General features: G+C 36.9%; 1 protein-coding gene and 1 non-coding gene across 15 annotated transcripts in view; one reads left to right on the top strand and one right to left on the bottom strand.

Moving 5' to 3' along the window:
* LOC105463230 (calcium/calmodulin dependent serine protein kinase) overlaps positions 1–27,820 on the bottom strand; it is a 412,561-nt gene that overhangs the window by 307,805 nt on the left and 76,936 nt on the right. The window lies entirely within an intron of this gene.
* Positions 25,015–25,133, top strand: LOC112423554 (5S ribosomal RNA). Its single transcript, XR_003014028.2, has one exon. It is a non-coding gene; the product is annotated as a 5S ribosomal RNA (ribosomal RNA).

Below are 27,820 nucleotides of genomic sequence, written 5' to 3'. Positions count from 1 at the left end.
TCACTTATGAAACTTAGTTTGGCTGGATATGAAATTCTGGGTTGAAAATTCTTTTCTTTAAGAATGTTGAATATTGGCCCCCACTCTCTTCTGGCTTGGAGAGTTTCTGCCGAGAGATCTGCTGTTAGTCTGATGGGCTTCCCTTTGTGGGTAACCCGACCTTTCTCTCTGGCTGCCCTTAAGATTTTTTCCTTCATTTCAACTTTGGTGAATCTGGCAATTATGTGTCTTGGAGTTGCTCTTCTCGAGGAGTATCTTTGTGGCGTTCTCTGTATTTCCTGGATTTGAATGTTGGCCTGCCCTACTAGGTTGGGGAAGTTCTCCTGGATGATATCCTGAAGAGTGTTTTCCAACTTGGTTCCATTTTCCCCCTCACTTTCAGGCACCCCAATCAGATGTAGATTTGGTCTTTTTACATAATCCCATACTTCTTGCAGGCTTTGTTCATTTCTTTTTCTTCTTTTTTCTTTTGGTTTCTCTTCTCGCTTCATTTCATTCATTTGATCCTCAATTGCTGACACTCTTTCTTCCAGTTGATCGAGTCAGTTACTGAAGCTTGTGCATTTGTCACGTATTTCTCGTGTCATGGTTTTCATCTCTTTCATTTCGTTTATGACCTTCTCTGCATTAATTACTCTAGCCATCAATTCTTCCACTTTTTTTCAAGATTTTTAGTTTCTTTGCGCTGGGTATGTAATTCCTCCTTTAGCTCTGAGAAATTTGATGGACTGAAGCCTTCTTCTCTCATCTCATCAAAGTCATTCTCTGTCCAGCTTTGATCCGTTGCTGGCGATGAGCTGCGCTCCTTTGCCGGGGGAGATGCGCTCTTATTTTTTGAATTTCCAGCTTTTCTGCCCTGCTTTTTCCCCATCTTTGTGGTTTTATCTGCCTCTGGTCTTGATGATGGTGATGTACTGATGGGGTTTTGGTGTAGGTGTCCTTCCTGTTTGATAGTTTTCCTTCTAACAGTCAGGACCCTCAGCTGTAGGTCTGTTGGAGATTGCTTGAGGTCCACTCCAGACCCTGTTTGCCTGGGTATCAGCAGCAGAGGCTGCAGAAGATAGAATATTCCTGAACAGCGAGTGTACCTGTCTGATTCTTGCTTTGGAAGCTTCCTCTCAGGGGTGTACTCCACCCTGTGAGGTGTGGGGTGTCAGACTGCCCCTAGTGGGGGATGTCTCCCAGTTAGGCTACTCAGGGGTCAGGGACCCACTTGAGCAGGGAGTCTGTCCCTTTTCAGATCTCAACCTCCGTGTTGGGAGATCCACTGCTCTCTTCAAAGCTGCCAGACAGAGTCGCTTGCATCTGCAGAGGTTTCTGTTGCGTTTGTTATTGTTTACTGTGCCCTGTCCCCAGAGGTGGAGTCTACAGAGACAGGCAGGTTTCCTTGAGCTGCTGTGAGCTCCACCCAGTTCGAGCTTCCCAGCAGCTTTGTTTACCTACTTAAGCCTCAGCAATGGCGGGCGCCCCTCCCCCAGCCTCGCTGCTGCCTTGCCACGAGATCGCAGACTGCTGTGCTAGCAATGAGGGAGGCTCCGTGGGTGTGGGACCCTCCCGGCCAGGTGTGGGATATGATCTCCTGGTGTGCCTGTTTGCTTAAAGCACAGTATTGGGGTGGGAGTTACCCGATTTTCCAGGTGTTGTGTGTCTCAGTTCCCCTGGCTAGGAAAAGGGATTCCCTTCCCCCTTGCGCTTCCCAGGTGAGGCAATGCCTCGCCCTGCTTCAGCTCTCGCTGGTAGGGCTGCAGCAGCTGACCAGCACCGATCGTCCGGCACTCCCCAGTGAGATGAACCCAGTACCTCAGTTGAAAATGCAGAAATCACCGGTCTTCTGTGTCGCTCGCGCTGGGAGTTGGAGACTGGAGCTGTTCCTATTCGGCCATCTTGCTCCGCCCCCGGTACATTTTAAAATAACTGCATGAGTATTATTGGATTTTTTTGCAACATAAAGGATAAATGCTTGAGGGAACAGATACCCCATTTTCCATGATGTGATGAATACACATTGCATGCCTATATCAAAACATCTCATGTACCCCATAAATATACACTCCTACTCTGTACCAACAAAATTTTTTTTAAAAGTCAGAAGAAACACATTAAATTACTGTTTGGTTTCTGTCTCCTAACTGGACCCTGATTGATACACTACCCCACCTGGGAAAAAAAATAACCAAAACTGTTATTACTGGGCTTAAGAGGCCTTTGATTGGACTAGATTATCTAAAGTGATAAAATAGTCACTCTAGATACCCAGCAAATTCTTTCATTGCCCTGAATTATAAAAATTAAACTGGTCACATATAGAATCAAAGGAAAGACAATTACCAGCTTTAGAATTTTTGTTTCAGAATCAAATGTTCTAAAATGTATTATAAACCAAAAACAGCAAAGTATGTTTTATTTCATGAAATGCTCAAAGTTAATCCATCAATATCTGCCTATTGTGATGAAATCAAACTAGCTCTGCCCTCAGCTCTAAGAATTACATGACAATTTTATGATGTGTTTCAGGAGTCCTGAGCCTTCCAATAGATACTCTACCACTGGTTGGCAGATGATCTATCTTTTCAGATTATTTTATAGACATAAACCTCTTACTAAAAATGAAAAGCACTTTATAGTTCAAAAAGCAATCACTACCTGTTTCCTTATATTATTCACTCTTAAGAATGACAAAACGAAATTATAAAAACAGCCTGCTTGAAATAATTTTCCTATCTTTTGATTACAAAAACATTAAAATTCTGTTTTAACAAACAGTGCCATACTGGATTTTAAATAGTCTGTAATTGTGGAACATGATATGTCCTTATTTTAGTCTCCTATTTGGAGTGACAAATTATTCACTGCTGTCATATGTATCCTGAATTGGGACTTAATGAGGACATTTGATCCTCTGGTAGGATTTTAGTACTGCTTTGGAATGGAGTAGCATCAACTACTACAATCTCACTCAAACATTAAGGCAACAAAGTTTAACTTTAAAATTACTTGATGTGGCAGATTAAAGATGGGCAGAAATTTTTTTGTCATCTCTCCCATCCAGAGGTGGGATCTACATCCTTTCTCCTTCCAATCAGGTGGGCTCTGTGACTTCTCTAACCACTCAAATATAGTGGAAACGAAACTGTGCCAGTTTCCCTGTTAGGCTGATGTAGTATTTTCTTCAATATATTCTTAGACATTAATCAATGGTAATCACTGTGTCCTCACATGGTAGGTGAAAGGGGTGAGTCAGCACTCTGGAGTCTCTTTTATAAGGGAAAATAGAAAATATTTCCCTGTCACCACACCATTTTGGCCCTTGGTTTAGTTTTTTGTTTCGTTTTGTTTTTGAGACAGGGTCTCACTCTGCTGCCCAGGCTGGAGTGCAGTGGCGCCATCTTGGCTCACTGCAACTCTGCCTCCTGGGTTCAAGCAATTCTCCCACCTTAGCGTCCTGAGTAGCTGGGACTACAGGTCCATACCACCATGTCTGGCTAATTTTTGTATTTTGGTAAAGACAGGGCTTCACCATGTTGGTTGGCCAGGCTGCTCTCGAACTGACCTCAAGTGATCTGCCCACCTTGACTTCCCAAAGTGCTGGGATTATGAGTGTGAGCCACCACACCCAGCCAAGATTAATTTTAAAATACCAGATTTTGTGTATGGCTAGTCTAATAATTGTCAATTTTCACTTAAGAGAAACCTTTATAAGACATAAATATCACTTTAGTGTAATTGTATCCCTTTCATTATTTTTGGCTTAATTTTAATAATTATTGACTAATGGAATCTCCTGAATAATTTCCATCATTTTCAATGTGCATTGGTGAAACTGTTATTAACTCCTCTTAACTGAAGTGTTAGCAGTTTATTAAGGCAAAAAGTGTTTTAAAAATACAATGTAACGCATTTACTTTAAGAGAAAGATCTAAAAGAGATACCATATAAAATTGAAATGGGCGAGGGAAATTCACTTGGCATCTGTTAATAATCTTGAGAAAATTTTTAAGAAAAAAGTAAACATGAAAATGCCCTCAAACTAAATCTAAGTCACAGAAACATACACTAGAGAAAAGAGGGGTTCTGACTAGTAAAATAGCCATAGTTAAATATGGTAAGCCAGAACATAAAAGGGCCCTGTCTTAGTCTGTTTGGGCTGGCTATAACAAAATACCATAGACTAGGTGGTCTATAAACAACAGTAATTTATTTCTCATGGGTCTAGAGACTGAGAAGTTCAAGATCAAGGTACCAGCAGATCTGGTATCTAATGCAGGCTGCTCTCTGGTTCATAGGTGGCATCTTCTCACTGTGTCCTCACATGGTAGAGGGGGCAAGGGATCTCTCTTAGGCATCTTTTATAAGAGCATTAATCTGATTCACGAGGGCAGAGCCCTTCCAAAGGCACCATCTTCTAATACCATCACCTCGACAATTAGTATTCAACATATAAATTTGGGGTGGGGGACATAAACATGCAGACCATAGCAGGTCCATACTTCCTAAATCAGCAGTCTTCAATAAGCATCTCAGACTAATGAGTAGAAAATTAATATTATCAGCCACCCTGGTGACAGAGTTTAGAAAACATAGTAACTTCCTTGAACACGTTTGGTTTTTTATTTAAAGGTTTTTTTGGACATCTGTTTTAACATTATTAAAAGAAGAAAAATGTACGTCCTGTCAGAGTCCACAAAAACTACTCTCCGGTAGATTTATTTAGGAAAAAAAGTAAGAGGAAGACAAAATAATTAAAATAAACAAATGGAAATTGTAGAGAATGGATTGAGGTAGGCAAGATAAAGATAACTCCAGAATTAATAGAGCATAAATCACAACAGAGAACAGGAAAATTACTGACCACCTACAGTGTGCTAAGCACTAAGCTGAGATGCTTCACAGATATCATCACCCTTAATCCCTGCACCAGCCCCATGAGGACAATATCATTCTCCTCATTTGACAACTAGGAAAGCTGAGGTTTATGGAACTACAGGGCAGATTTGGAACGTCTGGCATGTCTGACTCCAACTCTTCTCATTATTTTCCTACTTTGGTGGATCTGTAAGAAAAGCTGTAAACCCTTTAACTATCATCCACTTAGTACTTACATTTTCTTTGGATTTTATAAGAACTCAACAGGACAGCATTGTTCTTAGTCTCGTGCAAGAGATGGGTATTTTCAAATGACATGAGGGAAGAGGATCATACTAAAAAGACAAAAGGTTCATTTCCAAAGCTCAGCAAAAAAAAAATCACTGAATGAACAAGGGTGGGGATCCAGGAGAAACTTGGTAGTATTTTCATTCATATATTAAAACTGTTAAGAAATACTACACATTATAGAGACAAATTGGTGAAGCTCCCCAGAAAGCTGGCATTGCTTACTGCCTTTACACAAAAAATGGGTAATTTGGCAATCATTCCTCAATCAGTAGCCTTAAAAATCTCCTGGCAGTTATTTCTGAAGAGTAAACAAAATAGATAAAATCTACTATACTGATGGGGAGGAAATTTAAGCTACCCAAGAGAAAGCCAAACACCACAGACAACACAAGGCCAATTCAAATAGACTAGTGGAATTTTTTCCAAAACGCTTTAGAAATGGCACTTACGTTGTAACTTTAGATACATTTTGCACCAATGCCTTTTGTCATTATTTTTAAAGTAACCAATAAGGATAACAAAGCAGATTCACCTGTACCCTGAGTCACTCTGTCTCTTTAGCATTTACTATTGAGGAAGAGCATCTTATGTCTGGATTACTAGAGTTAAAGATACCTGTGTTTTCTTTCTATTTTTACATATCCCAGTACTTAGCATTTGGCACAGAACAGGTATCGCATCACCCTTGTCTCCCCAAGACTGAATGAGTGCTTTTGTGAACAAGTCAGATCCCCATTATGCAAAATATAAATATTTAAATAGCCCAGACAGATCTTTATGCCAGACCACATGAGTTGACAAAATAAAACTGCTCCACTCTTTCCCTTTGGACAATGTATACCCATCCTTCACACAAATATCATAAATATACAGCTTGATGAATTTTCAGTGAACTTAACCAGCGTCCAGATCAAGAAACAGAACATGACCAGCACCTCCGTAGCTCCCACCATGTCCCCTCCAGGTCACTACTTTCCCGCTCCGGTAACCACTACTTTGACCTCAAACTTCATACATTAGTTACACTGTTTTTGTACTTTATATAAATGGAATCATAGAGTAGGTAGTTTTTTAAGCCTGGCTTCTTTCACTTATCATTATGCTTGTGAGATTCATCTGTGTTTTTTTGTGTAACAAAGGTCCATCCATTCTCACTGCTTTGTTGTGCTCCACTGTATGAATACAGTGGTATTTATTTATGTCATTTCACTACTGTTGGACATTTGGGTTGTTTCCAATTTAGGGCTATTATGAAGAATTCTGCTAAAAGCATTCTTGTACCTGTTTTTGTTTTTGTTTTTTTGGTGAACATATGTTAAGACATTTCTGTTGTGTATATACCCAGGGATGCAAATGGTAGGTCACAAGATAAATATATATGTCAGTTTTGGTAGATATTCCCGAACAGTTTATCAAAGTGGTTAAACTAATTTGCATCACTATTAGCAGTAAGAGTTTTGGTGGCTCTCCATCCTCACTGCCACTTTGGAACTGTCATTTTCATTTTTTAGCCATTCTGTTAGGAATGCAGTGGTATCTGAGGCTTTAATTTGCATTTCTCTGATGACTAATGGAGTTGTGCATTGTTTACTGTTCATGTGGATACATTTTTTTCTGAAATATCTTTTTTTTTCTTTTTTTTTTTGAGATAGGGTCTCACTCTGCAGCCTCAGCCTCCCAGGCCCAAACAATCCTCCCACCTTACCCTCCCAAGTAGCTAGGACTACAGGCACACATCACCATGCCTGGTTAATTTTTTATTTTTTGTAGAGATCGGGTCTCACTATGTTGCCCAGGCTGGTCTTGAACTCCTGGACGCAAGTGATTCTCCTGCCTCGGCCTTCCAAAGTGTTGGAATTAAAGACATGAGCCACCGTGTCCAGCCTCTGAAATATTTTTCAAGTCTTTTGTCCATCTATGAGACTTCCTAATCTGTCTCTGGGATCTCTGAAGAATTTATTTTGAGGATACCTAAACATCTTCCTCATAGTTTGAGAAGGGTCACCATCTACTACCATAACTAATTATATGACCTCATTATATTAATAGCAATCTGCACAACAAGCGTGTACAATAAAGTAGTTTGGATAAACTAGCATGCCAGCCAGGTAAGAAGTGATAGATAAACATGGATTAGAGTAATGTGTTTTTATAGCCCAGCTTTGGAGTCCTGATCATGAAAGTGTTACTCAGCCTATTTACCTTTTACAGATGTAATCTTTGCCAAAAAGCAGAAACCTTCCTTTGTTCATCACCTGTCACGCTGTTCCCTTACTGCACCATCCCGAGACTCCTCAGTAAATTCACAAAACTTACATGGCATTCCTTCATTCACTCAATAAGTATTACCTACATTGTGCCAGGCATAGTTCTAGATGGTCAGAGTAAAGCTGTGAAAAAACAAATCCAGAAAAACAAAACTCTCTACCTTCACTTCACACAAGCACCACTTTTGGGTTTGGGGGTGCAGGACACATAAAGTAGCTGGGCACTAGGATATAAAGGGTGAGGGTTAACAGCCTGAGATGTGGGAAAAATATTGCTTTTGGAGTCCAAAAAACAGACCAACTTGGATTCACCTGGCTCTACCACTTCCTGTACATCAATCCAAAAGTTATTTAACTTCTTTAATCTTCAATTGCAGAATGTAGATAAAGTATTTTTTTGCAAGGTTTCTCTGAAGATAAGACAACAGATATGAACAGCACCTAGCAACATGCCTGGCATTTTAAATAGTGTTTGATTAGTACATGGCAGTAATTAAAAAGGAGAATATGCTTACTGACTCAGTTATAGACACAGTCTTTACTACAAACAAGCACAAAACTGCTTCTGTTTGTAGATACTACTCTTTTTGATGTACCATCACTAAAGTCTTTTAATCATATAGTAAATTATTCATGCTATCAAAGAAGTAAACAATTGAGATATTATAAAGCAACAGTTCACCCAGGTGTGGTGGCTCATGCCTGTAATCCCAGCATGTTGGGAGGCCGAGGTGGGCTGATCACCTGAGGTCAGGAGTTCGAGACCAGCTTGGCCAACATGGTGAAACCCTGTCTCTACTAAAAATACAAAAAAATTAGCCGGGCATTGTGGTGCACACCTGTAATCCCAGCTACTCGGGAGACTGAGGCAGGAGAATCGCCTGAACCCAGGAGACGGAGGTTGCAGTGAGCTGAGATAGCACCACTGCACTCCAGCTTGGGTAACAGAGTGAGACTCCGTCTCAAAATAAATAAATAAATAAATAAGCAACAGTTCATATGAAAATGCTTTTTAAAAAACACAAAACTTAAAAAAAAAAAAAAAACACTAAGCTTTAACCCACTTGTAGGCTCATCAACTTTCTATGTAAGGCTTATACTCTCTAGATTCAATCTCATAAACCAGCCATCTAGGAACTGGGAAAGAGGAAAGTGAGACAGATGGTGGAAAGCTGGTATAATGAACAAAGAAAACAGTCTACTCTAGGAAAACTATAATTGAACAGCTTTGGACTTTCCTGAATGTGGTGATTTCTTCCACTTGGACATGTCTCTTCAGGGGTCCTTGGAAGTTATGTCTATGGAAGTGGCACAAAAGGTGACACTCCTGTGTGTCATGGGGCCAGTTCCACACCAGCCCACCAAGGACCTCACTTTCTTGCATCTGGTAGAATAAGACAGCGCTCAATACAAATTCTATTCCTATTTTCACTTTTATAGATGTAAACACTAAGAACCCTTGTTCACAAAACAAGCAATGTTATCATATGACCTAGCAATTCTATTCCTGGGTATACACCCAAGAGAACTGAAACTGTATGTTACATGAAACCATATACAGTCAATCTTCATTATTTGCAGTACTTATATTCTATAAAGTCAACACAAACACTGAATGAGGAAACACAGGAACACTGTTCCTTCGGGAAAATACAGGTTACTGTGAATCTCTGGTTGCACCATATTTGTCCACAGATCATTACATAACCTCACTATATGTGTGTTTCAGTTTAAAGACATGTTATTTCATATATATTATTGATTTATTAACACTGAACCCATGGCCAACAGCCCTATAACTCATGCCTGAATGACACTTGTCTAATATATGTATTTTCTCTGTAAGGCGCATCACAGCCTTCTCACACTTAGGAACACTATACAGCACTCAACACTATGCTTGGGGGCCACTTTAAGAAGCAAAATCATCAGCAAAAAACACAAAAGGGTGAAAATGTGGAACTAAGTAGACATAGAAAAGGGAACTCATTTATGGTATGAGAGCCCAAACAACAAGATAGAAGAGTGTTGCCTTGTCTGACCTTAGCTGGGAATGTGCATGTTGAATGATTCAAATTTGTCATCACTTTGCACATGTCTGTGCGTGACGCCAAGAGTATGAGTTTGGGAGTTATAAATATTATCAATTAGGTGAATTTTTAAATAAAGAATCCTTGAATAACGAGGATCAACTACACATGAATATTCATATCAGGATTATACCTAACAGCTAAAAAACTGATACAACCCAAATGTACATCAACTAATGAATCGATATATATCTACGCAATGGAATATTATTCAGTCATAAGAAGGAATAAAGTACTGACACCTGCTACTACATGGATGAACCTTGAAAATATGTAAGGCGAAAGAAGCCAGATGCAACACATATTGTATGTTTCCATTTATACGAAATGTCCAAAAAAGGCAAATACAAAGAAATAGAAAGTAGAGGCCGGGCGCGGTGGCTCAAGCCTGTAATCCCAGCACTTTGGGAGGCCGAGACGGGCGGATCACGAGGTCAGGAGATCGAGACCATCCTGGCTAACACGGCGAAACCCCGTCTCTACTAAAAAATACAAAAAACTAGCCGGGCGAGGTGGTGGGCGCCTGTAGTCCCACCTACTTGGGAGGCTGAGGCAGGAGAATGGCGTGAACCCGGGAGGCGGAGCTTGCAGTGAGCTGAGATCCGGCCACTGCACTCCAGCCTGGGCGACAGAGCGAGACTCCGTCTCCAAAAAAAAAAAAAAAAAAAAAAAAAGAAATAGAAAGTAGACTGGTAATTGCCAGAGACCAGGAGGGGGGAAAATAGTGGGTGTCTATGAAAAGGTATAGGGTTTCTTTTGGGGGCGATGAAAATGTTCTGAAAATAGGTAGCAATGACAGTTGCACAACTCTTAATATACTAAAATCCACTGAGTTATACAACTTAAAGGAGTGTTTTATGGTATGTGAATTATATCTCAATAAACCTATTTGAAAAAAAACCAAGTATATAGGAATAGATGAAGTTCTGTTAAAGCAATCTCTTTTTGAGTTATATACCATGAATTATAATGACTTAATAAAAATTACGCTTTTTTTGAGAAAGGATCTTACTCTGTTGCCCAGGCTGGAGTGCAGTGGCACAATCACAGCTCACTGCAGCCTCGATTTCCTGGGCTCAGGCGATCCTCCCACCTCAGCCTCCCAGGTAGCTGAGACTACAGGCACATGCCACCATGCCCAGCTAATTTTTTGTATTTTTTGTAGAGATGGGGTTTTACTATGTTGTGCCCAGGGTGGTCTTGAACTCCTAGGCTCAGGTGATCTGCCCACCTCTGCCTCCCCAAGTGCTGGGATTATAGGAGTGAGCCACAAAAATTACTCTTAATAATCCATCAACTTACAAATTAATAAGGTCATCCATCAATTTTGTTGAAAGCAAAGCAAGAATAGACCTAACTTGAAAAAGTATGTTATTGGTCTTTCAGAGTTATTCACTTTCTCAACAATGATGCCAATTTTCAAACTGTCCTTTCGTTTGGCGCCCTGGAAGTTTTGATACATATTACAACAGATCTTGTAACACACCACAATTAAGATTCTGGATGGGTAAGAGGAAGGACGATAGTAAAATGAGAGAAGAAAAATTTGTGAAAGGGGATATGAGAAAGGAGAACTTCTATGTCCATTACAGACATTTTCTTAAGTATATCAAGTTTACGAAGAGTATATATAGAAGTAAGAATTTGAAAAGTGGTTCCCTTAAAATTATTCGTGCTTGATATTGTATAGAAGTTTTTGTGAACAATTAGGAGCTCTTACACCCAGTCTGAAGTTGCTTGTTAATCAAACTGGTTAAGCTTCTCTCCTTCCCCCAGGCCTTCCCACTTCCTCCTACCACGTTCTTTCTAATCTTGTTTATTCCTCCCATAAAAGAAAAATATTTTTTGCCTAACCCTTGAGATACTCATAGATCTTACGGTGAGAGTGTTCTCTCTATTAAAATAGACCCCACTCCCTATTGCAATAGTTTCTCTCTCCCCCTTGCAATAATTCTTTTGAATAAACTGTCTCCTAAGTTGGAATTTATTATATTTTCTATCTGACATGTATTATTTAATTGTGTAATACAAATTTCTTACAGAGGAAACTTAATAACAAAAGACACTTCTTAGGTTATTTCCAAAGGCTCTTCACATAGATGGGATAATGGTAACTTATTCAATACATCCAAGAACACCCCTCATCTAATTCTTCAGACTCAAATTTTAATTAGCAAGTATACTGCAAAATTCATCTTGTATCTAGTGTATAGACTGAATTTTCCAGCTACTGTAATATCAAGGGTTATATCAACCCACCAAATTCTCTGTCTTCATCTATTTTCTATTCCCACAGTTTACTAATGAATTCTCTACGTCACATAATGTAAAAGCTAGCAAAATGCAGATTTGAAAGAAAATAGGTAGCTATTTGTATAGAAAAAGAGAACAACAATGATAAAAAGCACTTTTTAACTTGTAAAACACAAATTCCACATATACTAGAGGAAAAACATTAAAAAGAAATATTTTTAGTAGAGACAGGGTTTCACCATGTTGGCCAGGCTAGTCTTGAACTCCTGACCTCAGGTGATCCACCCACCTTGGCCTCTCAAAGTGCTGGGATTACAGGCATGAGCCACCATGCCTGGCCACTGTGCCCGGCCTGGAAAAACATTTTTAAAAAGCTGCTTTATTTTAGAATAAAAAATGAGCAGAGAAACTCATCTCAGTTTTTTTTTCATATTGCTACATTTCCTGAATGTAACATTAAGATAATACTAAGATAAATTGAATATGGGAGCCAATGAGCTTTGAGAGCTCTATTACATAAACACAAGCCTCCTCATCAACACAGTGAAGTCATATGAGATGAGAAATTCAGGTTAAGAGACATTTGCAAATAAAATGTTGATATTGGGGATTATGGCCAACATGTTACATGTAATATCAAGCCATGTTTACACCTAGAATTATATTGAACAAGTTTGAGTCATTTTAGTTAACAAATAGCCACATACTTTCAGAAGTAGGCAATCTACCCTGTTTTCTAAAAGGCAAAAAACAAGATGAAAGAAATAGGTTTTCTTTTCCCATGCAGTTGATCTCAGGCATAATCACTATAAATTGTCTCAGGTTTAGAGATTCATCAGCAGTTTTTCACTAGAATAGCAGGATCTGATTAGCAAGACAAGTATAAATTTTACATTTGTAATATTTGTATCTCATTTTAAATACAGTTATCCAGAAATGCTTGTCATAATACAGCAAAATTAATCATTAAGAAACAGACGTATTTAAAGTTGACTCTCATTAGCCTGAAAAAATTCAAAACAGACACACATACACAAAACCATTAGGAAAAACAGCCAAAGATGTGCAGTTTGCTAAAACAGTACTCATAACTTATTGTCTAAGGTCTACAGATAGAAATTGCCCTGTAGAAAAAAAAGATATAAGGTCTACAGAAATACATGAAATTCTATACAAAGAAAATTTGCTTTAAAAGTAAAGAAAAACAAAAAAAAACCTAAGGGAAATCCCCTTTAGGAAAAACTAGCCAATGAGCAAAACAATAATTAAATTACTATTATAATCGGGAACTGTGAAAAGGAGGTGTTTCATTGAAAATTATTACAGCAGCTAGAAGCTGTTCTCTAGCAGTTTTGCTCAAACTATTCCATGAAATACAAAACCCTTCTCTCCACAGAACCACAATTAACGTTTAAGGATTTCATCATCCTTAAGAATCTATAACAATACCAATGCTCAAAATGATTATCTGACAACTCAAAAATAAAATATTGCACATTTATATTATGTGACATATTCATTATATCACATAATGAACATAATTCATTAATGTTTCAAAGAATTAGTCTTTTCATTTTAAATATTAAATTTACAAACTATAATTTGATATATTAAATATGGGACTGGAATTAAAAAATATATGATCAAACTGTTCTGGAAGCATATTCTATAGTATTTTGCATGACAAAATTAAAAGTATAAGCCTTAATATCTTGAAATTTGCTGGATTACTTCTAACAATATCAACTGCAAGCCATAGTCAAGCAAATGATGACACTAAGAAAATGCAACTGTGAATAAAAGGTTTTGGCAAATGATTTCTGCATGCAAAGGAAGGTATATAGATTTATTAACTAAACCAGTAACTATTCCACAAAATGAATATAAATTCCCCATGTAAATGAAATCTATTAAATATTCATGTTTCTTGAGGAAAACAAGTGATAGTTTTTGATGATGCTATCAGTTACATCAGTCAGAGTTTGCCTGTACAGAACAATTTGGATTGTTTGGAAATCAAAACCTTTAGTTAAAATGTTTTTACCTATACTCCCAAATATTTGTGGGCTAATTATCTCTTTCATGGAAGAGCAAACAGTTTATAAGGGAAACTTTACAATTTTTTAAAATTTTAAAATAATTGTACATTAACAGAAAGTTGCAAAAGTAGTACAGAGATTTTGTGTACCTTTAACGCATTTTCCCCCATAGTAGCATATAACAGTAGTACAATATCAAAACCAGGAAACTGACTATTGATACAACCAACAGACTTTATTTTGATTTCAATAGTTTTACACGCACTCATGTGTCTATGTGCAGAGCTATTCAATTTTATCACTGTGTGTAAATTCAAGTAGTCACCACCAAAATAGAGATATAGAACTGCTACATAATGATCTCCCACAAAAACCCCATGTGCTAACCCTTTCTAGTCACACCCACTCACCCATCTCACAATCCTCACCTAAACTTTGCAGAGTCCCACACCTGACAATCACTAATCTGTTCTCCAGTTCTATAATTTTATCACTTTGAAACTTATATAAAGGAAATCATACAGTACACGACAGTTAAGAGATAAGTTTTTTTTAACGAAGTAGAATTTCTTGAGATCTATCCAAGTAGTTGCATGCATCAGATTTTTCATTTTTATTGCTCAGTAGGATTCCATGGTATAGATGTACCACAATTCATTTAACCATTAACCCATTGTAGGATATTTTGGTACTTTCCAAATTTTAGCTATGATGAGTATAGCTGCTATAAAAACTTGATTACAGGTCTTACTGTGAACATAAGTTTTCATTTCCTTAGGAATGTACTTATGTACATTTCCCAGGAGTATAACTGCTGGGTTGTATGGCAAATGTATGTTTTAGAATTTTAAAGAAGCTGCCTAACTCTTTTCTGGAGTGACTGTACCACTTTATATTCACACCAGATACATGAAAGATCCAGTTCTCTGCATCCTTGCCAGAACATGGTATTGTCATTATTGTTATTTATTTGTTTTAAGAGACAGGGTCTCCCCACGTTGCACAGACTGGTCTTGAACTCCTGGGCTCAAGCAATCCTCCCACCTCAGCCTGTGAAAGTGCTGGAATTACAGGTGTGAACCACTGCCCCTGGCCTCACCTTTTTATTGTAGTTGTTCTATTAAGTGTGGAGCGATATCTTATTGTGGCTTTAATTTGCATTTCCCTAATGGATAATGATGTTGAACATATTTTCATGTAATTGTTTAGAACCTGTATAACCCTTTTTGGGAAAAATGTTCATGTCTTTTAACCATTATCCAATTGGACTATTTGTTTTATTTTTTACTGTTGAGGTTTTTTTTTTTCTTTCTTTTTTCATCTATGAATTGTGCATTTAGTGTCATGTCTAAGAATTCTTCATCTCCCTCCATGTCGTAATGATATTAGGGTACATTTTCTTTCAAAAGTTATGTATTTCGGCCGGGCGTGGTGGCTCATGCCAGTAATCCCAGCACTTTGGCAGGCCAAGGCAGGTGGATCACCTGAGGTCAGGAATTTGAGACCAGCCTGGCCAACATGGTGAAACCCCGTCTGTACTAAAAATACCAATAATTAGCCAGGCATAGTGGTATGTGCATGTAGCCCCAGCTAGCTAGCTACTCAGGAGGCTGAGGCACAAGAATCACTTGAACCCGGGAGGGGGAGGTTGCAGTGAGCCAAGATCGCACCACTGAACTCCAGCCTGGGCGACAGAGTGAGACTCTTTAAAAAAAAAAAAAAAAAAGCTATGCAGCTTTAGGTTTTATATTTAAATCTATGATCTATTTTGAGTTAATTTTTTATAGGGCATGAGGTTTAAATTGAGGTTCATTTTTGGCCTATGGATGTCCAATTGCTCCCCACCATTTGTAGAAAAAAATTACCCTTTCTTCATTGAATTGGGTTTGAATCTTTCTCAAAAACTATTTGGCTGTACTTGTGTGGGGGTACTTATGGGTAATCTAATCTGTTCCATCAAGCTACGTGTCTATCTCTCTGCCAGTACTACCCTATATTAATTCCTATAGCTATATAAATCTATATAGTGGGTAGAATGATTCCTCCCGCTTTATCATAGTTTTTCAAAATTGTTTTAGCTATTCTTACTCTTTTTCCTTTCCAGAAATATTTTAGGATAAGCTTTCTATATCCATAAAAAAATCTTCCTAGGATTTTAATTGAAATTGGGTCAAATCTAGAGATAAATTTGGGGAGAAATTATATATTTACTATGTTGAGTCTTCCAATCCCTGAACAGAGTACATCTCTTCATTTATTTAGATCTTTAATTTCTTTCACCAGAGTTCTGTAGTTTTCACCATACAAGGTTTGTGTATGTTTTGTGGGATTTATACCTAGGCACTTCATTTTATTTTAAGCAACTGCAAATGGTATTATGCTTTTAACTATGGTTTCCAGGTGTTCTTTGTGAGTATAGAGAAATAGCTGATTTTTGATATGTTTATCTCATATCCTTAACAAACTCGCTCACTAGTTCTAGGAGTTTCTTTTTTTATTTGTAGATTCCTTTTCATTTTTCTATGTAGACTGTCACGTCATCAGCAAACAGGGACAGTTTCATTTCTTCCGTTCCAATCTACATGCTTTTATTTACCTTTCTTCCCTTACTGTGGTAGCTTCCAGAAATATGTTGAAGAAGAATGGTGAAAATTGATCAACTTTGCCTTATTCCTGGTCTAAGGGGAAAAGTATTATGAAAAAACTTATTGGAAAAATGTAAGGTCTATGTCTAAATTCATTTTTATTCATGTGGATGTCCAGTTGTTCTGGCACCACTTGTTGAGAAGACTATCTTTTTTCCATTGGTTTGCCTTTGCTACTTTGTCAAAGATCTATTGACAATATTTGTGTGGATCTACTTCTAGGGTCTCTATTCTATTCTATGGATCTATTTGCTTATTCCTTCACCAATACCACACTGTCATGATTACTGTAGCCTTAAGGTATTGAAGTCAAGTACTGAAGTCAGGTAGTGTCAGTTCTCCAACTTCGTTCTTATTCTTCAATAATATGGTGTCTATTCTGAATCTTTTGCCTTTCCATATAAAATTTAGATCAGTTTGTCAATATCCACAAAGTCACTTCTTGAAATTATGCTTGGGATTGCACTGAATCTACAGATCAATATGGTAAGAATTGATTCTTAACAACATTGAGTCTTGTTATCCACGAACATGGAATATATATTTATTTAGATCTTTTTTTATTTCTTTCATCAAAGTTTAGAAATTTCCTTTGTATGTATCTTGTATATATTTTGTTATGTTTATACATAAGCAGTTCAATATTTTGGTGTTAATATAATGTGTTATATTTTAAATTTCAAATTCCACTTGCACATTGCTGGCATGTAAGAAAGCGATAGACTTTTTATATGTTAACCTTGTAACCTGCAACCTGCTATAATCCCTTATTTGTTCCAGGAGTTTGTTGTTGATTCTCTGGGATTTTTGGGACTTTCTACATAGACAATCATGTCATCTCAGAACAAAGATAGTTTTACTTCTTTTCCCCCAATCCGTATAGCTTTTATTTCCTTATGTCTTATTGCATTAGCAAGGGTTTCTGGTAGGATGTTGAACAGGAGTAGAGAACAGGAACATTCTGGTCTTGTTCCCAATTTTAGGGGAAAAACATCTAGTTTCTCACCATTAAGTAAGATGTTAGCTGTAGGGATTTTTTTGTAAACGTTCGTTATCAAGTTGATGGTGCTGGATTTTGTCAACTGCCTTTTCTCCATCTACTAATATGACCAAGTAATTTTTCTTCTTTAGCTTGTTGACGTGATGGATAACATTAATTGATTTTCAAATGTTGAACCAGTTTTGCATACCTTTAATTCCTTTTTAAGGCTGAACAATAAATATTCTATTGTATGTAATATTCATTTTGCTTACCCATTCATCAGTTGATGAACGTTTGGTTTGATTCCACATTTGCCTGCTACAAATAATGCTGCAATGACTATTCACGTACCAGTTTTCCTGTCTACCTATGTTTTCAATGCTTTTGGGTATATACCTAGGAGGAGAATTGCTAGGTCATAGGGTGCTCTAAGTTCAACTTTTGAGGAACTGCCACACTTTTCAAGAGCGGTTACATCATTTTATATTCCCAATAGCAATGTACGATGGTTCCAAATTCTCCAAATCCTTGCCAACACATGTTACTGTTTGTTTTTGTTTTTTTGTTTTGTTTTGTTTTGTTGTACTACAGCCATTTTAGTGGGTGTGAAGTGGTATCTTATTATGGTTTGGATTTCTATTTTCCTAAAAGCCAATGACACTGAATGTCTTTTCATGTGTTTACTGACCATTTGTAAATATTATTTGAAGAAATGTCTATTCAAATCCATTATCATTTTAATCAGGTTATCTGTTTTTATTTATTGTTGACTTTTAAAGAGTTCTCTGTATACTTGAGATACTAGATTATCAAATATATGATTTGCAAATAGTTCCCCCAATGCTGTGTATTATCTTTTTCTTTCTTTTTTTTTGGGGGGGGTGGGGGCGACAGTCTCACTCTGTCACCCAGGCTGGACTGCGGTGGCATGATCTTGGCTCACTGCAACCTCTGCCTCTTGAGTTCAGGTAATTCTCATGCCTCAGCCTCCTGAGTAGCTGGGAAGCTGGGATTACAGGCATGCACCACCACCCCCGGCTAACTTTTGTATTTTTAGTAGAAACAGGGTTTTGCCATGTTGGCCAGGCTGGTCTCGAACTCTTGACCTCAAGTGATCTGCATGCCTCGGCCTTCCAAAGTGCTGAGATTATGGGCATGAGCCACCACACCTAGACTCTTTTTACTTTCTTGATTAGTGTCTATTGAAGCATAAAAATTTTAAATTATGATGAATCCCATTATCTATTTTTTTTCTTCAGTTGCTTGTGCTTTAGGTGTAATAATGAAGAAACCATTACTTAAACCAAGGTCATAAAGATTTATGTCTATGTTTTCTCTAAAAATTTCATGGTGTTAACTCATACATTTAAATCTTTGATCTACTTTGCATTAATTTTTGTATATGGTGAGGGGTAGAGGTCCATCTTCAATCTTTTGCATGTCAGCATCCAGTTGTCCCAATACCACTGTTTTGAATAAACTATTCTTTCTCCATTGAACAATCTTGGCACCACAGTTGAAAATTATTTGACTGTGAATATGTGGATTTACTACTGGATTGTTAATTCAATTTCATCAACCTATATGTCTATCCTTATGCCAGGATTATACTATGTGTATTGATGTAGCTTATAAAAAATTCTGGGCTGGGAGCAGTGGCTCATGCCCATAATCTCAGCACCCTGGGAGGTCGAGGCAAGTGGATCATCTGAGGTCAGGAGTTTAAGACCAGCCTGGCCAACATGGCGAAACCCTGTCTCTACTAACAATACAAAAAAAACAGCCGGGTGTGGTGGCACACACCTGTAATCCCAGCTACTCGGGAGGCTGAGGCATGAGAATCGCTTGAACTCAGGAGGCGAAGGTTGCAGTGAACCGAGATTGCACTCTAGCCTGGATGACAAGAGTGAAACTCCATCTCCAGAAAAAAAAAAATTCTGAAATTGAAAAATGTGACTTTGTCCGTTGTTTTTCAGGATTGTTAAGGCTATTCAGGGTACCTTGTTTTGCCATGGAAATTTTTAGATCAGTTTGCCAATTTTTACAAAAAGCGCCAGTAGGGATTTTGAATCCATAGATCAATTTGGGAAATATTTTCACTTCACCATTAAGTCTTCTAGTAGACAAACATGAGGGATCTTACCATTTACTTAGGACTTCCTTAATTTTTCTCAACAATATTTATAGTTTTCCATTTATAAGCCTTGCACTTCCCTGGTTAAGTATCTTCCTAAGGATTTTATTCTCTTTGATGCTACGGTAAATGGAATTGCTTTCTTAACTTCATTTTTAGATTTTTCACTGCTTGTGTATAGAAATACAATTGGTTTTTGTATATTGATCTTGTATCCTGCAACCTTGCTAAGCTCACTTATTACATCTAAGTCTTTTTGTGAATTTCTTTGGATTTTCATATATACATGATAATGTTATATGCAAATAGAGGGCATTTTAAGTCTTCCTTTTCAATCTGGATGCTTTTTATTTCTATTTCTTGCATAACTGCCCTGGCTAAAATTTCTAGTACAATGTTGAATAAACATATTGAGAACAGATATTCTTATCTTATTCCTGATCTTCAGAAGAAAGAATTATCTTACAACATTAAATGTAAAGTTAGACTTTGGTTTTTCTTAGATGCCTTTTAAAAGGTTAAAGAAGTTTCCTTCTATTTGTAGGTTGTTGAGTGTTTTTATCATGAAAGGGGGTTGAATTTTGTAAATGCTTTTTGTCTGTTGAGATGATCATGTGGACTGTTGTTCATTTTTCTATTAATAAGGTGTACTACAATGATTTTAAATGTTTAAACAAGCTTGAATTTCTGTTATAATTCTACTTACTCGTGGTACTTAAAAAATCCTTATTCAACTTATCATACAATTTGTCCACAAAGTATACAATTTAATGGATTTTAGTATATTCACAGTCATGCAACCATTACTGTGTTCAAATTTTGAACATTTAATCACTTCAAAAAGAAATCCCATACCTATTACCAGACATTCCCTATCTCATCTCTCTCCATACCCTGGGCAACCACTAATTTACTTCCTTCTGTTCTGACACATTTGCCTATTCTGGAAATTTCACATGAATAGAACATATGTAATCTCATGTGACTTGCTTCTTTCACTTAGCACAATGTATTCAAGATACATTCATGTTGTAGCTTATATCAGTATGTCATTCCTTTTTATGGTTGAAAAAATCATTCCATTGTATGGATATACCATATTTAGTCTATACATTCATCAGTTGGTAGACATTTGGGTTCTATCTTTCAGCTATTATGAATAATGCTGCTATGAACATTCATATACAAGATTTATCTGGATATATGTTTCATTTCTCTTAGGCATACGCCTAGCAGTGAAATGGCTGGGTCATATAACCTTAGATTTAACTTTCTGAAGAACTATAGAACATTTTTTAAATTGCTAAACTCAGTTTGATAGTATTTTCTTGAGAATGTGTGTGTTTATATTCATAAGGGATATTGGTCCTTTCCTGCAGTGTCTTTGTCTGGTTTTGGTATCAGGGTATTGCAGGCCTTACAGAAAAAGTTGAGAAGTGTTCCCTCTCTTATTTTTCAGAAATATGTGTGAAGGAATGATATGAATTCTATAAACATGTAGTAGAATTCACCATTAAGCTATCTGGGCCTGGGCTTTCCTTTATGGGAAAATTTTGAGTACATATCAGTCTATTCTTATCACAGGTTTACTCAGATCTTCTATTTCTTCTTGAGTCAGTTTTACTCAAGAAGTATACTCAATTTTTATTTTTACCTTTTCAAAGAAACAATTTTTGGTTTTATTGACTTCTTCCATTGTTTTTTCTCGTCTCTATGTCTCCTATAATCCTTATTACTTCCTTATTTTTGCCTGTGAAGTTTAGTATTCTTTTCCAGTTTCTTAAAGTGGAAGGTTAAATTATTGATTTGAGCTCTTTCTTACTTTTCAATATAGGCATTTACAATAATAAACTTCCCCCACTCACTGCTTTTGCTGCATCTCATAAATATTGATATGTTATATTTTTGTTTTCATTCATCTCAGAGTATTTTTTAAGTATTCTTGTAATTTCTTCTTTGACCCACTGGCTACTATGTTAATTTCCACATCTTTGTGAATTTCCCAAATTTGTTTCTGTTATTGATTTCTGGGTTCATTCCATTGTGGCCAGAGAAGATACTTTGTATGATTTCAGATATTTTTAAATTGATTGAGACATATTTGATGGGCTAATGCAGTCTATCCTAGGTAATATTCTATGTGTACTTGAGAAGAATGTATAGTCTCCTGTTGTTGAGTGGAGTGTTATACAGATGTCTGTTAGGTCTTGTTGGTTTCTAGTGATGCCCAAATCCACCTTCCCTTTCTTTAATGATCTTCTGTTTAGTTGTTGAATCCATTATTAAGTCAGGTATTGAAGTCTCCAACTATTATTGCTGAATTCTCTATTTCTCCCTCTAATTGTCTTTTTCTGTTTCATGTATTTTGGAGCTTTGTTCTTAGGTGCATATATGTTTATAATTGCTAAATCTTCTTGATGGATTAATGCTGCTATTATTATAATATGTCCTTCTTTATCTCTAGTAACAATTTCTGTTTGATTATTAAATTTCTGATTTAATTATTAAAGTCTATTTCATCTGATATTAGTAATAGCCACTTCAGAGCTCTTTTGGTTACTGTTTGCACTGTATATCTTTTTCTACTCATTTACTTTCAACTTACATGTATTTTTAAAATCTGAAGTATGTCTCTTGTAGACAGCAAAAAACATGAGATACCATCTCACCTGTTTTTCATCCATGTTCCCAATCTCTGCCTTGTAATTGGAGTGTTTAATTCATTTATATTTAATATTATTACTGAAAAGGTACAATTTATGTTTGTAATTTTACTACTGGTTTTCTATCTGTCTTTTTTGTTCCTGTATTCCTCCAATACTGCCTCCTTTTGTGTTAAATAGATATTTTATGGTGTTCCACTTTGATTTCTTGTCATTCCTTTTACTATACTTTTACTATACTTCCTTTTACTATACTTAGAATGGCTATTATCTAAATGTTAGGCAGTAACAAATGCTGGCAAGGATGTAGAGAAAAGGTAACCCTCATACACTGTTGGTGAGAATGTAAATTAGTACAACTACCATGGAGAACAGTTTGGAGGTTCTTCAAAAAACTAAAAATAGAGCCATCATACAATCCAGCAAACCCACTCCTAGGTATATACCCAAAAGAAAGGAAATCAGTATATCTAAGCGGTATCTGCACTCCCATGTTTACTGCAGCACTATTCACAATAGCCAAGACTTGGAATCAACCTAAGTGTCCATCAACAGATGAATGGATAAAGAAAATGTGGTACATATACACAATGGGGTACTATTCAGCCATAAGGAAGAATGAGATCCTGTCATCTGCAAAAACATGGATAGGACTGGAGGCCATTATGTTAAATGAAATAAGCCAGGCACAGGAAGACAAACATTGCATGTTTTGCTTATTTGTGGGAGCTAAATATTAAAATAATTGAAGTCAGGAGGATACAGGTAGAAGAGTGCTTACCAGAGACTGGAAAGGGTAGTTGGCAGGGGGACTAGTGGGAGGTGGGGAAAGTAGGGATGGTTAATGGGTACAAAAAATAGAAAGAATGAATAAGACCTAGTATTTGCTAGCACAACAGGGTGACTATAGTGAAAAATAATTTAATAATTTAATTGTACATTTTAAAATAACTGAAAGAATATAACTGGATTGTTTGTAACACAAAGGTTAAATGTTTGAAGTGATGAATACCCCACTTACCCTGATGTGATTGTGTATCAAAATATCTCATGTAACCTATAAATATATATATCTACCATATACCCATAAAATTAAAAATTAAAAAAATTATTTTTTTTCTTTTTAGCATAAATAATGACTTTTAGTATTCCTTGTAGGGCAAGGAAGCTAATGACAAATTCTACCAGTTTTTGTTTATCTGAAAATATCTTCATTTATCCTACACGCTTGAAGTATGTTTTTGCTAGATAAAGAATTCTTGGTAGATATTATTTTTCTTTCAGCACTTTGAATGTTACCCTGTTGCCTTTCAGTATCCTCGGTTTTTGAGAGAAATCTGCTGTTAATATTTTTATAGATCCCTTGTAAGTGATTTTTCAGTTCTCCCTTGCTGTTTTCAAGATACTCCCCTTGTCCATAGCTTTTGACAGCTTGATTATGGTGTTTTTTTGCATTTATCCTACTTGGAGTTTGCTGAACTTATTGGTTGTGTAGATTTATGTTTTCATCAAATTTAAGAAGTTTTGGGCCATTATTTCTTCAAATATTCTTTCTACTCCTTTCTCTCCTTTCCTTTTGAAGTTCTCATTATGCATATGTTGGTATTCTTGATGGTATCCCCAGAGGTCTCCGAGGCTCTGCTCATTTAGCTCATTCTTTTATCTTTCAGTTCTGGAGACTAGATAATTACAATGAACCTATCTTCATGTCTTCTGGTTCTGATTCTTTATTCTGCCTCCTCATATATGCTGCTGAGCCTCTTTAGTTATTGTATTTTTCAATTCCAGAATTTTGATTTCATTTTCTCTTTTCATTTTTTATAGTTTCTATCTCATTTTTGATACTTTCTATTTGATAACTCTTTTTCTAGTAAGTCCAACGTCTGGGCATCTGGGTTTGCTCAGGAACACTTTCTGTGGATTGCTTTCCCCCCCAAAGTATGAGCTATATTTTCTTGTTTCTTTGCATGCCTCATAATTTTTTGTTGAAAACTGGGTGTCTTAAATAATATTATGTGTCAACTCTAAAAATCAGAATCTCCTTTTCTGCAGGATTTGTTGTTGCTGTTTATTGTTACTCCTGCTCTTTGCTTAGTGATTTTTTTTGGGGAACACATTCTACTGTCTGTATTCTTTTTTATGTCTCTGCTTATTTAGCTTAGTCTTTGCCCAAGGGTTTTGTGGATGCATAGGGCATACCTTCAACACTCACTCAGGGAGATCACATGTCTACCTTATCATTCAATTCCTGTTTGCATAGCCTGAAAGTCAGCTAGAGGTGAGAAATTAAGTCCTTCTTAGATTTTTCCTGAGCTTGTTCACAGTCTTATATATGTGCATGACTTTCTTAACATAATATTTTCTAGAGAATACAATGTAGCTTTTTCAAAGCCTCTATGGGCATCTCATTCCCTAGCTTTTTGTTTTAAGGTTTTAGGTTAGCTTTTTGTTTGCCCAGCTGTTATCTATGCCTCAGGCAGCAATGAAATTAAATAACTACCTCTAAAGGTTTTTGGCAAATGCCCCCAGAGGAAACTTTTTTCTGCACTGGGTGATCTCTGAGTCAGGCCAATTAAAGACAGTCTTGCAAGAGAGGTTGCTATAGTTGGGATGTCTGTCCCCTGAAACCTCATGTTGAAGACTGATCCCCAATGTTGAAGGTAGGGGCCCAATGGAGCTATCTGAGTCATGGGGGTGGATCCCTCATGAATGCCTTGGTGCCATCCTGGCAGTAACGAGTTCTCACTCTGTTAGTTATCATGAGAGCTGGTTGTTAAAAACAACCTAGTCTACAGCCATACCACCCTGAATGTGCCCGATCTCGTCTGATCTCGGAAGCTAAGCAGGGTCGGGCCTGGTTAGTACTTGGATGGGAGACCGCCTGGGAATACCGAGTGCTGTAGGCTTTTGGGCTTTCTTTCTTGGCCAGGCGCCGTGGCTCAAGCCTGTAATCCCAGCACTTTGGGAGGCTGAGGCAGGCGGATCACAAGGTCAGGAGATCGAGACCATCCTGGCTAACACGGTGAAACCCCGTCTCTACTAAAAATACAAAAAACTAGCTGGGCGAGGTGGCGGGCGCCTGTAGTCCCAGCTACTCAGGAGGCTGAGGCAGGAGAATGGCGTAAACCCAGGAGGCGGAGCTTGCAGTGAGCCAAGATTGCGCCACTGCGCTCCAGCCTGGGGGACAGAGCAAGACTCCGTCTCAAAAAAACAAACAAAAAAAAACAACAAAAAAAAACCTAGTACCTCTCATCTCTCTCTTGCTTCCTCTCTTGCCAGGTGATCTCTGTACACACTGGCTCCCCTTCCCCTTCTACCGGGATTGGAAGTTTCCTGAAACCCTCACCAGAAGCAGATGGTGGTGTCATGCTTCTTGTACAGCCTGCAGAACCATGAGCCAAATAAACCTCTTTTCTTTATAAATTACCCACTCTCTGGTATTCCTTTATAAAAACACAAATGTACTGAGAAGTCTTCCAGGGAACTACCAGACAAGTAAAAAAATGACAATATTATGGGAATGCGGCCTTGGAGGAGCTCCATCCCCATTCAGCCTCCTTTGATGGCTGTCAAGTTGCTGGTTTTCATCATGATTGTGAACTGTTTGTTTTCAAGGTTACTACAGAACTGGAAGAAAGGGGGAAGTGAATGGGACAAATTATTATACAATGCTATGAAGTTCACTGTTCTTACCAAGAATCAGTCAGTTTTCTTGAATAAATTATTCCTGGATAGCTGTAAGCCTTTGGTCAATCTCCAGAGCCCCGAACAAGTTGAGTCTGACATTTCTGTCAGTTTTCTCTTTTTTAAAAATTAAAATGAGAATTGTCAAGGTCCTTACTTCTTCAATTTCACTGATATCACCTACTATCTAAGACTTTAGAATGAGACATTCTTGAAGACTAAGCAAACTAGAACCCAAAATATACTCTTCTAGAACATAACGTATAATACTCCCAAATAGAAATTGTTAATTTTGGACTTTTACAATAAACCATAAAGAACTGAGTCCTATCAAGAACTCAGAACTTTGACAATTTAGTTTCCAATTCTATATATCTTACTTTCCTTTAGTTTCCTTATTATAATTTGTCTGAATTAGTTTTGATACCTATTTTTAAAACAAAAAGTCTAATTTAATTAGTGGCTCTGTAGAATAAGAGACAAAAAGTATATTAATTAAAAGTTCAAGATAATAACCTAGAAAATTCATTAATGGAAGCTGTATATGTAAGTATAAAAAGTCCCCCATCAGAAGTCATATCCTAATATAAATTCATCCAGCTTTGATTTAGTAGAAACTTCTTATTCATCTCATGTTCATAACCATGAATTTCATTTTTCCATATATGTGAAAGGAGAAATTCTAAATCATTTAGGAATAATATACCTTTTTAGGAATCTAATGAGAGCTATGGACTCTAAAAAAAATAAACATAATTCTGCTTACAATTTCAAGGGATTATTGAATACTCGGCAACCTGCAAGTTAAGAAGTCCTATAAAATAAAAATTATAATTTTGATGGCAAAGATAGAGAACAGATATTCAAAAATATCTCATCTTTTATGAAATATCTCATCTTTAGCCTCATCAATTATAATATCTCATCTTCATTAGAGCAATGAGAATTTAAAATATTAAAACATGTACAGGTGGTCTCCAACAAATCAACACATTTCATTTCAAAAGTAAATTTGTGGGCTGGGAGTGGAGGCTCATGCCTGTAATCCCAACACTTTGGGAGGCCAAGGTGGGTAGATCACTTGAGCTCAGGAGTTTGAGATCAGCCTGAACAACATGGCAAAACCTCATCTCTACAAAAAATACAAAAAATCAGCTGTGTGTGGTGGCGCATGCCTGTAGTCCCAGCTATTCAGGAGGCTGAGGTTCAGGGGAGGATAACCTGAGCTCAGGGAGGTCGAGGCTACAATGAGCCATGATTGCACCACTGCACTCTGGCCTGGGCAAGAGAGAGATCCCATCTCAAAAAAAATTAATTTGTAAATGATTTACTTCAAATTTATTACACATTGTTTTCCTAATAAAAACCATGTTATAAACAATGGTTGGAGACTATTAAAACATAGGTCCCTTAAGGCTAGGGGCTCTTTTTATTTATCATTTGTATTATAATGACCTATTCAAATAAATAGCATATGGTAGGTTCTTAGATAACCCTTTAAAGACCTATTTCACTCAATAATGTATTTGAATACAAGTACACTAGGAAAACAAGAAAAAATATTGAGATAATAACAAAGAGCAAGCAAACCACTAAGCTAAAAATAAAATAATAAAATGAAACAAAAAGGAAAGAATAAAGATAAAATAGATTTTAAATTATCTGTTGCTTAAGAGATAAGTTTATTTGGGAAAGAATATAACAGTAAATATAGATATTTCTAGATATTATTTGAACTTACGGATTCCTTTTTACTGTGTTAAATTTTACTTCAAAATATGTGTCTTCTTATGTAGCATCTCCTTCTATGCTAAGCCATGAATGACGTCATTTTTGGACCCTAACAATTTGTAAATGGACCAGAAGAGCAGAGGAGTTAAGATGTGTTGCCCATAGTGACTGGAAAAGG

This window comes from Macaca nemestrina, chromosome X (genome assembly GCF_043159975.1).
Source record: "Macaca nemestrina isolate mMacNem1 chromosome X, mMacNem.hap1, whole genome shotgun sequence".
NCBI lineage: Eukaryota > Metazoa > Chordata > Mammalia > Primates > Cercopithecidae > Macaca > Macaca nemestrina.
The sequence above is the reverse complement of the archived record's forward strand: the minus strand, read 5'-3'. Positions and strand labels throughout refer to the sequence as shown.